This window comes from Bos taurus, chromosome 6 (genome assembly GCF_002263795.3).
Source record: "Bos taurus isolate L1 Dominette 01449 registration number 42190680 breed Hereford chromosome 6, ARS-UCD2.0, whole genome shotgun sequence".
In the NCBI taxonomy this organism is placed as follows: Eukaryota; Metazoa; Chordata; class Mammalia; order Artiodactyla; family Bovidae; genus Bos; species Bos taurus.
In genome coordinates this window covers 44572300-44585555 of record NC_037333.1, presented here as the reverse complement: position 1 = coordinate 44585555, position 13256 = coordinate 44572300, and positions in this window count along the sequence as shown.

Sequence of the window (13256 nt, the reverse complement as noted above, 5' to 3'; positions counted from 1 at the left end):
AATAAATTGGAAGAAAATGAAAAGTAATAATGGTTTTCTTTGGCTCAGCCAGACAAATGGAAGGTGGAAAGACCAGGCAAATTTAACAGTATTCCAATTATTAAAGAAGGGAACCAGTTGTAATGCTAATTAAAATGAGAGTTATATTGTAAAACTACTTAGCTCTACACCGAGGCACTCTTGTCCTGACACTATGCCACTGCTTGTATCAGAATCTCCCTTTTTCTAGTAGGAAGCTATGCATTCTCTACCAATCTCTTCGACTTATCAGGAATGTATAAGAACTGTGGTAAAATTGGCCAGTATGCCATCTGGTACCATTTTATGGATTTTAAATACATAAATTAAATCAAATAAGAATAGTTTGTATGTATATGAAAGCAAATTTCGCAATCTATAATGCAAGCTACCATGGATGAATTTTAAGGCTGAATACACATTTAGCTTTGGCAAATAGACTTACTGAATGACGTGCCTCTTAATTCAACATATTCTGTAAGCCTATGAATAAAAAGTAGCCCTGCCTGATACGGCTTGGATTTCTGCTCTGCTTGAATCTGGATATGCCCACTTGAGTCAGAGTTAAAGGGCTGCCCACAGTGGGCTCCTGAGGAAGGGCAGTGTGTACCCATCCTCTTGGTGTGCTTCCTCCTCTTTGACATGGAAGATGGGCACAGCAGGGGCCTCTTGCTTCTTCCACTTGCAAACTTAAAAGCCACGAAGAACTTTTACAGTCACACTTCTGCCAGATCTGCAGAATCATAATCTTGACAGATGACAAAGAAGTCTAGGATGTTTGGGTATTTTCTGATTGCATTGCTGGTGAGAAGGAGATGATGTTACAAGATCCCACTGGCTGGGTTGAACCACAATCAACTTGAAGGCTTTTGATTTGTTCTCTGCATGTCTGAGACCTAAGTGGGTACCCATTAATTATGCAGTCAAGTTTGTCCCCTGTACCTATGTCTTTAAGACCCATTTGGTTTAATTGAACAAATAAAGGGTCAAAGCCTCCAATCACTTATGACTGTGTCCCATGTGTCAGGTACTTTGATATACTGGGGGGCTTTTTAAAAAGTAGAACAGAGTTCTTGCTCTTGTGGTACTAAAAATCAAGTAAAGAGGAAAAGTCATAATTGCATTAAGCTAAAATTACAACACGGAGTCTAGCGGATATTCTGCAAAGCAATGTACGACTCATGGGGCAATGAATGGGACAAGGAAGGATGACAACTAAATTAACTACTGGTATGGTGTATGCCCTGAATTAGTTTGATATATGACGACACCCAATGGCTCAGCAGGTAAAGAATCTGCCTGCAATGCAGGAGACACAGGAGTTGCACGTTCAATCCCTGGGTCGGGAAGATCCTCTGGAGGAGGAATGGCAGCCCACTCCAGTATTCTTGGCTGGAAAATCCCGTGGACAGAGGAGCCTGGCGAGCTACAGTTCAAAGGGTTATAAAGAGTCGGACATGACTGAGCACAGATGGGACCAGATGATGACCACGTCTTAAACACGTTCGTCAGCTTCCAGTTCCCATGGGTCAGAAGTCCTGGCATTGCTCACCTGCTCCTCTGCTTAGGGTGTCATGAGGCTGCAGTCAAGGTATCAGCCAGACTGTGTTCTCGTGTGGAGGCTCGTGGAAAGATCTGATTTCAAGCTCATTCAGGTGGTTGGTAGAATTTATTTCCTTGAGATAATAGGACTGAGGGCCTGTTTTCTTGCTGGTTGTGGTTATGAGAACACCCCCAGCTCCACAGTTACATGCCACTAACCTTCACCATAGGTCTCCTCACAGCGTGAACCTTTGGCTTCTTCATGGTCATCAGGGATCTTGGGCCTGATGTCCTGTAACCTTTGCCTTGTTCTATTGGTTTGAAGCAGGGCACAAGTCCCGCTTACTCACAGGGAGGGGATTATAAAGAATATGACCCCTGGAGACAGATCACCTTAAAGTGTGTATACTACAAGCACCAGCCAAACAGAATGGATGCCCCGCTGATCATAGCAGACACTATTCATAAACAAACTTGACCAGTATGTTCCAGTCAAACATGAGCTATGAACACAGACAATACAATCGTAGGAAAAAAGGTCACTTCAGGCCAGGATAAGAACTCTTGACAAGGATAAAGGGGAGAAGGGCCTGGTTCCTTTTCCTGGTTTCTGTTTGGTGTTTGTGGGGAAGTGCTTGGAAGCACTGATTTTCTCTAAATCTGCAAGTCAGAAGCTCATTCATCCCAATCTCTCAGTGCATTTCATCTTAGAACTAAAACGCTCCATACAAATTGCCTGGTCCTGACCATGTGCCCATGAGATTATGGCCAAATGAATCCATTAATTTGAGGAAGTTTCGAAACCAATGTATACCCATGCCATACCCCCCTACACACATACCACACCATACACACACACACACGCAACATCCAAACACATCACACACCATGCCATATCAGATACAAACATACAAATACGTACCACATGTACTAAACCCCTACAAGCCACCCATCACGTTACCATACCCCCCAACACGCACACAAATACACATACACATTGTATAAGTGACAGGTGCCATTTCCACAGATAGTGCTTAACTAGGTTAATACACATTTCCTGAGTAAAAATCTGTATTAAAATTAAAAGGAGAAAATATTCAGTTGATCTAGAAGAACCAATGGGTGTTACTTGAAGGTATTTGAGCAATGTCTTGACTAAGAATTGACTAAAAGACACTTGCTCCTTGGTAGAAAAGCTATGACCAAGCTAGACAGCATATTAAAAAGCAGAGATATTACTTTGCTGACAAAGGTCTGTATACTCAAAGCTATGGTTTTTCCAGTAGGCATGTATGGATGTGAGAGGTGGCTCATAAAGAAAGCTGAGTGCCAAAGAATTGATGCTTTCTCCAACTGTGGTGTTGGAGAAGACTCTTGAGAGTCCCTTGGACTGCAAGGACATCCAACCAGTCTATCCAAAAGAAAATCAGTCCTGAATATTCATTGGAAGGACTGATGCTGAAGCTGAAACTCTAATACTTTGGCCACCTGATGTGAAGAACTGACTCATTTGAAAAGACCTGATCCTGGGAAAGATTGAAGGTGGGAAAAGAAGGGGATGACAGAGGATGAGATGGTTGGATGGCATTGCTGACTCAACGGACATGAGTTTGAGTGGGCTCTGAGAGTCGGTGATGGACAGAGAAGCCTGGTGTGCTGCAGTCCATGGGGTCACAAAGAGTTGGACACGACTGGGCAACTGAAGTAACTTGACTAAGAATTGAGTATGGAAGAGGAATGCAATTGCCTTAACTTCCTTAACCACTTCCAAGAAGAACTCTTAGTGACAGTGTGGCTTGTTGGCTGTGGCTGACCTAGAGCAGGGTATCAGTGCTCTGAAGGCCATCCAGGATACCTCAGAGACATCCTTGTCAACTCTTGGGCTTTGAGGTAACTCTCACTAGCTATGGACTGAATATTTGTTTCCTCTCAAAATTCATATAGACATGATCTCAGTCATGTCTGACTCTTTGTGACCTCTTGGATGGTAACCCACCAGGCTCCTCTGTCCGTGGAATTTCCCAGGCAAGACTACTGGAGTTTGTTGCCATTTCCTTCTTCAGGGGATCTTCCTGGCCCAGGGATCAAAACTGCTTCTCTTTCATCTCTTTCATTGGCAGGCAGATTCTTTATCACTAGCGCCGCCAGGGAAGCCCAAAATTCATATGTTGAAGACTAATCTCCAATGTGATGGTATTTGGAAGCGGGGCCCTTTGGGAGGTGATGAGGTCATGAGGGTGGAGCGAGAATGGCATTAGTGCCCTTATAAAAAAAGAAAGAGGAGGAGACCTAGGATCCCTCTCTCTGTCACATGAGGATATTAAAAGAAGACAGCTGTCTGCAAGCCAGGAAGTGGATTCTCACCAGAAGCAAATCTGCCAGCACCTTGATCATAGATTTCCAGCCTCCAGACTGAGAGAAATGAATGTGGTTGAAGCCCCCTGGTTTACCATTCTGTTACAGCAGCCCAAACAGACTAAGACACAAGCTTTCTGTTCTCTGTCTGAAAACTGTGCCCACTGAGAAATAAGAAAATGACAGAATAGCATCTCTCTAACTGATAAGGGTCACCTTGGAGACTGACATCATCTGCAGGCACGTGGGTTTCCTAACACTGAACCCTGAAACTGACTGTTTGGTCATAGACTGACAATACAGAGGAGGAAGAGACATACTTGCTCTTGGCAGATAGACCAGGGCGGGGCGGGGGGGGGGGCGGTGGGGGTTGGTGAGATTGGGTTAGTGGATTCAGTTTCACATCCTAAGTCACCAGTCTCATTAGGACACCCCCTACCTTGTCTATGGTGGAGAGGGTGAAGCCAGCATACTGGTACCAGGAGAATCACACTCCTGGGCTCCTTCCATGTGGAGGGAAACATCAGCAGAAGGAAAGGAGCCTTTTCTCCACTACTGTCAACAGCTCAGGACATGTCAGTGTGTCTTGGTCCTTGACTGGATCTGGGGAGCTCGACTTTCTGTTCCTTACCTCTATTTGCAAGTTATCCACAGAGACCATAAAAATATAGTCTTAACCACTTGGCAAAGATATTTTGGTATAAAATGCTGCTGCTGCTGCTGCTAAGTCGCTTCAGTCGTGTCTGACTCTGTGCGACCCCATGGATGGCAGCCCACCAGGCTCCCCGTCCCTGGGATTCTCCAGGCAAGAACACTGGAGTGGGTTGCCATTGAAATAGACCAGAAGAAAAGGGAAATTTGCCCACATTGAGGCAGGGTCCTTCCTGCAGGTGATGGAACTAGATATACCTCAGTAAAGCTCTGTTTTCCCCACAATAATGTTCTAATTTTTAATTTTCTATTTTATCAGCTTTTCATATCATATAGCACCAAATATAGTGAAATCTAATGTCATTCCAGGGTCCTGAAAGAAGAAGCAGGTCAACTTTAAATGTCTTTCAGTAACGTAGAAAGTCAGGTGAATTTTCTGGCATTCATATATTCAGCGAAGTGGAGTATTTGCTCTACTTACTAAAAATGACACTCTCTCCCCACCGTTTCCATCTGCATTTACGTACTGTGGGTACTGCTGAGGTAGCTATTTTCCCTGATGTTTACTGCCAATACATTTGCATTTTCTGTCACAATAAATAACCCAGTAAAAACCTCCAATGAGTAGGTTCCAGCCCTGGCTCTTTCTAAGCATGGAATCACAGACCATGATTTATAGTCATGAATGCCCAGAGGAAGGGATAAGTGGACACTTGCAAAGGAAATATAAGTGAATTCAAACAAAAGCTCAGTGGCTGTTAGGAAATTAAAGATGTGAAAGTTCTACAACCATTCAAGTCATGGGTGGAGAAGGAGGCCATGGCAGGAAGAAGCTCTCCCTACACGGGCTGTGTCTAGGGGTCACCCCAGCACCTGCTATGTCACCAGCGTATGAAGCCGACACTCTCATATCTCCACTTCGCAGATGAGAAAATGGAGACTCAAAGAGTTTGAGGGCTGCCTGGGTCACACCGCTCAGTTCAGTTCAGTTCAGTCGCTCAGTCGTGTCTGACTCTTTGCGACCCCATGGACTGCAGCACGCCAGGTTTCTCTGTCCATCACCAATTCCCGGAGCTTGTTCAAACGCATGTCCATCAAGTCAGTGATGCCATTCAAACATCTCATCTTCTGTCGTCCCCTTCTCCTCCTGCCTTCAGTCTTTCCCCGAATCAGGGTCTTTTCCAAGGAGTCAGTTCTTCACATCAGATGGCCGAAGTCCCACTGCTAAAGAGTGGCAAACTCAGGTGACTTGTTCAAGTTAGTACAGAGATTAAGACCTGGAATGGGAACATAATTACATAGTTCACCACCAGAATAGGGTTAAAATGCAGGATGCCCAGTCAATTTGAATTTCAGATAAGAACTTTTTTTTTTTTAAGCATAAAGATATCCCAAATATTGCATGGGATATACTTATGCTGGTGGCTCAGCCAGTAAAGAATCCACCAGCAAGGCAGGAGACCCAGTTTAGATCCCTGAATCAGGAAGATCCTCTGGAGAAGGGAATGGTTAACCATGACAGTATTCTTCCCTGTGTATTCCATGGACAGAGGAACCTGGTGGACTATAGTCCATGGGGTCACAGAGTTGTACACAACTGAGCAACTTTCATTTCTCACACTTTTATGCTAACAAATGATCCTTTGTTTTTCTGAAATTCAGATTTAACAGATACAGTGTCCTGTACTTTTATTTGCTAAATTTGGCAACCCTAATCCAGAATCCACACTTTTAAGCACATATTGTTTTGAGATGCTCAAAGTGCAGCTGGGGAGAAGCGTTCCCCACTCATTTTAGTTTGTATGTCTGTATAGTTTACGTCATACATAAATGGTTGCACCTTATTCTCATAACCAATGGGAAGGGTCAATACTACGAGGAAGCTGAAACCAAACAGCTCATATCATTTGCCTTAAATCAGAAAATACTAATCATATCCAACCCTGACCTGGCACTTGGCCAATGCCAGGTGCTATTTTATGAGTTTTTTACCTATCTTCTCACTTAGTCCTCAAAAATCCTGTAGGATAGGTCAAATCATTATATCCATTCACAGACTGAGCAAAAGAGGCACAGAGGGGTTAAAGAAGTTGTCTGGGTCACACAATCAGCAAGTGGAAGAGCCTGGCTTTGAACCCAGGAAAATCTGGCATCAAAGATGGTATACTTTCATCCACTGTGCTACATTCCTGCTTTAACTCACAAATACAGAATAACTGTAGCTTTGTTCATGCCCAAGGCTGTTCACATGTGTTTGACTCCAAAGTCCATGTTGCTTCTGTAACTCCATTGTAAGTAAAGCCTGCATGTGTGGTGTTAGAGCAGGGGAACACAAAGAATGCTGTATGGGAAAATGAAAAGCTGAAGAGGTCATCCTTGTCCCCAGTCCTCACTGCAGCAAGGACTCCTGGGGATCAGTGCTGTCTGATTTTGTAAACAAAATTTTATTAGAACTCATCCATAAAAAAACTTTATTTACATTATGCTTTCCAACTATGGTGCTGGAGAAGAGTCTTGAGAGTCCCTTGGACTGCAAAGAGATCAAACCAGTCAATCCTAAAGGAAATCAACCCTGAATATTCACTGGATGGACTGATGCTGAAGCAGAAGCTCCAATACTTCAGCCACATGGTTCAAAGAACTGACTCATTGGAAAAGACCTCGATGCTAGGAAAGATTGAAGGCAGGAGGAGAGGATGACAGAAGATGAGGTGGTTGGATGGCATCACCGACTCAATGGACATGAGTTTGAGTAAGCTCCAGGAGATGGTGAAGGACAAGGAGGCCTGACATGTTGCAGTTGATGGGGTCGCAAAGAGTCAGACATGACTTGGCCACTGAACAACGCAATAGAACACAGCCACGCTCACTATTTACATATCACCTGTGGCTGCTTTTATGCTTCAACCACAGAGCTGAATAGTTGAGACAGTTTCCATGACCTACAAAGCCTAAAATATTTACTGTCTGGGCTTCTATACAAAATGTTTGCTGCCCTCTGGTCTACACAATATACACTTGTGATCATTTTACACATGAAGAAACTGAAGCCCTCAAGGGTTAAGTAAGTTGTTCAAAGTCAAATAGCTAGTGAACAGCTCAGCTGGAATTCCACACCAGTACTGTCTAACTCTCAAGTTTAGGTCAAGTAGCCCCTTTGATAAGCCAGGCTAAGAGTTGATGTTAAGTCATAAGTTGACTTGCACTCCATTCAAACAAGTGAAAAATTAAGCTTCTGTATTTTTTCCTCTAATTGACCTAATTATTTTTTAGTGGATCCCACACCAGTGGGTAAATGTAGGCCAGTCCAGTAAACTCAGTCTAATCCTACGGTTTTAATAGTTTCATTAGATCATTCAGGCTGTGGTGAGTCAAACACAGTATTTCAGATTTCCACCCTCTCGGCTTCTTCTTCAGGAGAGCTTTCAGGCACCTAATGGCAGTAGGAGTGGGGTAAGGAAGGATCTTCACGTCCACGTAGAATTTTCTAGATCCTGGTTCTGGGAGCACTAAGGTCTGGCTTATGCCATCTGTTCTCTCTCAGTGACCTTGGGCAGGTTCCCTTATCTACACAGTTGGGATCATAATAAAAGATCAGTTCAGTTCAGTTCAGTCGCTCAGTCGTGTCTGACACTTTGCAACCCCATGAACCGCAGCATGCCAGGCTTCCCTGTCCATCACCAACTCCCTGAGTTTACTCAAACTCATGTCCGTTGAGTCTGTGATGCCATCCAACCATCTCATCCTTTGTCGTCCCCTTCTCCTCCCACCCTCAATCTTTCCCAGCATCAGGGTCTTTTCAAATGAGTCAGTCCTTCGGATCAGGTGGCCAAAGTATTGGAGTTTCAGCTTCAACATCAGTCCTTCCAATGAACACCCAGGACTGATCTCCTTTAGGATGGACTGGTTGGGACTCTCAAGAGTCTTCTCCAACACCACAGTTCAAAAGCATCAATTCTTTGGCACACAGCTTTCTTTGTAGTCCAACTCTCACATCCATACATGACTACTGGAAAAACAATAGCCTTGACTAGATGGACCTTTGTTGGCAAAGTAATGTCTCTGCTTTTTAATATGCTGTCTAGGTTGGTCAAAACTTTCCTCCCAAGGAGTAAGCATCTTTTAATTTCATGGCTGCAATCACCAACTGCAGTGATTTTGGAGCCCAGAAAAATAAAAAGTCAGCCACTGTTTCCACTGTTTGCCCATCTATGTGCCACGAAGTGATGGGACCGGATGCCATGATCTTAGTTTTCTGAATGTTGAGCTTTAAGCCAACTTTTTCACTCTCCTCTTTCACTTTCATCAAGAGGCTCTTTAGATCTTCTTCGCTTTCTGCCATAAGGGTGGTGTTATCTGCATAGCTGAGGTTAGTGACCTCTTTGTCCCCCTGTCAGTCCTCTTGGCCTCTGCAGCCCTGCTTTCCCGGGCATGTAGACAGTGAGATCCCAGAGGGCTAGAAGCTTCTCCATAAGAGTCACCATCTTTCCACTGGAGCCATGTTGGAAGAAGCCACTCATGCCTTAGACCCTGCAGTCTCCACTGGGACTTGGGGAGAAGTGGGCCCCTGGCTCTTCTGAGTTCTTGGCCCTTGCCTCGACCTCTGCAGCACATCTTCCACTTCTAGGACCTTGGCTGGTCCTTGGCCTCCCCTGCCTCTCTCCCCTTCCTCCCATAATCTGCCAAAGTAGAAGAAATGGACCACCCATCTTCTCTGCCTCACACCATGGCTTCTTTCTCCTCTGTCCTAAGGCAAACTCTGTTCTAGTCAGTCAAGCTCTAACGTATAATAAAACTAGAGGAATTCAGAAAAATCCTTTTCTTTTGACAGTGCCTGGCTATGAAGACTATTGACTTGCTAAAGAGGTCAAGGAAGGCAGGTTAGAGGCTCCAGCTGATGAATGGCTTTTTTCTTCCAGATAGAACCTGCTCTTTCTTCCCTGGGGCAACTGAGGTTTATTATTATCCCCTCTAGAGAAGCACTCTGGCAGGTCCACTAGGTGGTGATGTTGCAGAAGGGAACCAAGCCTGGATGTCTGATTGGCCTGAGTCCTCCAGGGGCCTTCCCAACTGGGAGGACTGGAGTCAGTTTCCTGCCCTCAGCTGCGGTGCCAGCTGGGGCTTCCCAGGTGGCGCCAGAGGTAAAGAACCTGCCTGCCAAAGCAGGAGACATAACAGACTAGGGAAGATCCCTGGAGGAGGGCATGGCGACCCACTCCAGTATTCTTGCCTGGAGAATCCCATGGGCAGAGGAGCCTGGTGCGCTACAGTCCATAGGGTAGCAAAGAGTCGGTCAAGACTGACGCGACTTAGCAGGCAAACACGCTCTGCGTTTAGTTGTTTGCTTGCTGCCTAGTCCCCACGCCACCCCATCTCCTCCCAGAATGTAAATTTCATAATGGCAAACTTTGCCTCATCTTTCAGTGCCTGGGCTTTCAATACCAACTTTATTGTTTCAGCTCTTGATGGCTGATCTAACAGCTGGAGGGAGGCCAGGCAAGAAAACAAGTGTTCAGAAGAGGTCAGAAGATCAGAAACCATATAGAAATAGGGCAGAGCTGGTCCTTAACGAGCTCACAGTTCAATGCCATCTTTTACCCTTGAGGAAACAGATGCCCGGAGACAAGGACTTGAATGACATGGGGGGTTAATGGCAGAGCTGACCCCTAGAACCAAGTCCCCTGATCCTCCTTCCAGTCTCCTCCCACCAGGTCACATTCATGGTGAGTGAATCCACACAAAGGCACCGGTGTCTACCCTGCTCGCTTGGTCTTCTAATATAGTTTAGCTGAACATGGACAAATTGAAAGATATTTTTTATTACTTCTTTTTATTTCTCTATTAAAATACAGTTAGAGCACCATATTGATTTAAAAAAAAATATGTGTGGAGGTAGGTTATTAAGAATGAATTTCATTTCAGGAGAGTCATGGGGATCATCTCAGCCTGAGTCCCCAGAAAGCAGGGCCTGAGACAAAAGCTTTATTGCAAGGGGACTGTGACTCCTGGGAGCAGGACTGAGGAACAGGGGGAGGAGACCGGCTGGCCTGTGACACAGGGACTGCTACCCGATCCCACTAGGGACAGCTAAGTGGCCATGTGACCTGAATTTCAGAGCTCCCTGCTGAAGGGCTGGAAGCATTTATGTATCAGCTCTCAGCCTCCACTGGGCAAGGGTGGCCTGGCAGGCATTCCCTGTTGCCCTCTTCTGCATTGGGCAGTCTCTGGGCTGCCCCTGCCATGACATCAGGATGCATATCCTCCATCCCAAGGTGGATCCCACACGACATGTCCAGTTGCCCCTGGGCAAAGCTGGTCAGCATCTGCCTGGAGCAGGTCACTGCAGAGGCAGCTGGAATAAGAGGTGAGGCCCAGAGAGATTTAAGGAGGATTCAGGAGGGGTCTGATCCTCAAACCTTGGTTCTTTCCTATGCAGATGGATGTCAGTGTCCAGAAGATGAAGGTGACTTGGAGCTAGGAGCCTCCAGTGTTTCTGGCTAATTACATGGCCTGGATTTCTCATCGAGGAGTTCTCTAGGAAATTCCATCTGCAGCATCAAAGTCACAGAAGTGCAATGTGCTCTGACATTTGGAAAGAACTGAAACAAAATTCCACCTAGGGGAATTTGGGGTTGCCTAAGTTTTCCCACTTCCTTGAAGCTGCAGTAGGTGTCAGATTTGTCCCCAGATGGGCCCTGACTATATGGAGGTTAGTGAGCAAGCAGGAGCTTAGCCTGTCAGGCAAGATGCTGCAGGAAAAGTAACCTGCACCGACATGGAACAGTTATCATTTGTTGAGATGATGCTATTTCCAGGCACCAGGCTAAGATCACAAGAGTCATTTTCTCATTTGATTCTCATGGCAAACCTTTGAGGTAAATATTATTTCCACTTTATAAAGTAGCAGGACTAGCTACATCGTTTGCTAGGCCCATGAAAAATGAAAATGCTGGGCTCCTTGTTCAAAATTTAAGCATTTCCAGATGGCAAAAACGAAGAAGGAAACAAAGCAGGGAAACTTCTAAGCAGAGGGAGCTCTGTGTGACCATAGTTAACACAGTCAAGAAGGCAGTTCTGTAAAAGAGGAAACCAGAGCTCAGAGAGGTTAAGTGATCTGGCTAAGGTCACACTGTGGGTTAACAGTTGGTGCAATGATTTGAATCCACACTGTCTAACTCTACATACATTTGCTTAGGCTGAAGGTGGAGAGGTGAACCGGAAAGTGTATTTTATTGGGAGTCAGAAGGCTGAGGTTTGAGCAACTCCTCACTTGTTAGGTTTCCCTATGCAGGTCTGGTCTTTACCTTAGTTTCTTCATCAGTAACTTCAGCTCAAAAATCCCTGCATTGTGGTGACCTAAGAGATGAGTAGGAGTGCCAAAAGTTGTCTTGCACTTTGCCCGTGTCACAGACGTCCAAAGGAAGTACCTGATCTCTGGTCAGTCATTCCTAAGGGTTCATATGTCTTTCTGGGGGGAAACCTGGAGTTCAGTGAGAGACTCTGGAGGAGCAGGACCTTCACCAAATCACAGTGGTGTTTATTGGGCTTCTAGCTTACAGGCTGTAGATGCTGACGTGGGCTGACTAAGCAGAAAAGGAGCTTACTCAACGGCTATTGAGGCATAACCCACAGATTCCCTCTCTCCAGTTCTTCTGAATTGAAGTCTCCCTTGTATCAGTCTGATTGAGAGAGTCTCATGAGGGGAAAGGCCTGAGCAGTCATGTTTTCTGAGTTCCGCCATAGAGAAGCCCAACTCTTAATGCCAGAATGTCCCCAAACAGACCAAGGATGCCCTAATGTTTGGGACAGAGTGAAAATATCCACTGTATTGACTCCAAAATGTAAAGATGGCTATTGGTTAATCTAATGTTCAGTTCATGTAAACAGGAACCCAACTTCAGGAGCCTACTCAAAAGAGGTTCTGCTTACAGCACGAAGAGTTCAGGGGTGGGCTGTGTCGGGTTAGGGATGTTGCTCAAGCAACCAATTCCTTACTGCTCCCACCATTCTTAGAGAATGACTATCAACTTCACGGCTTCAAGAAGGCTGCTCTGCCTCCAGACGTTGTGCTGCATTCCAGGCAGAGAGAGGGGGAAGGAGCAACGGGCAAAAGGCACTTGTCAGCCAAATCCCCTTTTTCTCAGTTTAGCAATAGTTTTCTCGGATGCCCCATCCAGTCGACTTCCATTTGTACCTTTGGAGCAGGAACGAGGTAACATGGGAAGCTAAGGAAAAGGGCATTTTCCCAGACTCAATCAGTATATTGTTAGTACAGAAGAAACAGAATACAGATATTTGTTGGGCCATTCTAGCAGTGTCTGCCCCAGCAGCTCTGACCCATTATGACTCTGAAACCTCCCACAACATCCCAATCCCTACTAGCAATGCCCAATACAAATATAACAGAAACCACAAATGCAAGTTATGGTCTACTTCAACATTTTCTAGTAGCCACTTTTTAAAAGTAAAAGGAAACAGGTGAAATGAATCCAAATGTCTTATTTAATATACTGTTTTCAAGATATTATCATTCCATTGTATAATCAACATTACAAAATATTCATGAGATACTGCAGGGTTTTTTTCCATGCCAAGTCTTTAAAATCCAGGGTGTATTGTTTTACACTCACAGTGCATCTCAATTCAAACTAGCTTCATTAGCTTCATTTCAAGTGCCCCATAGGTTCACG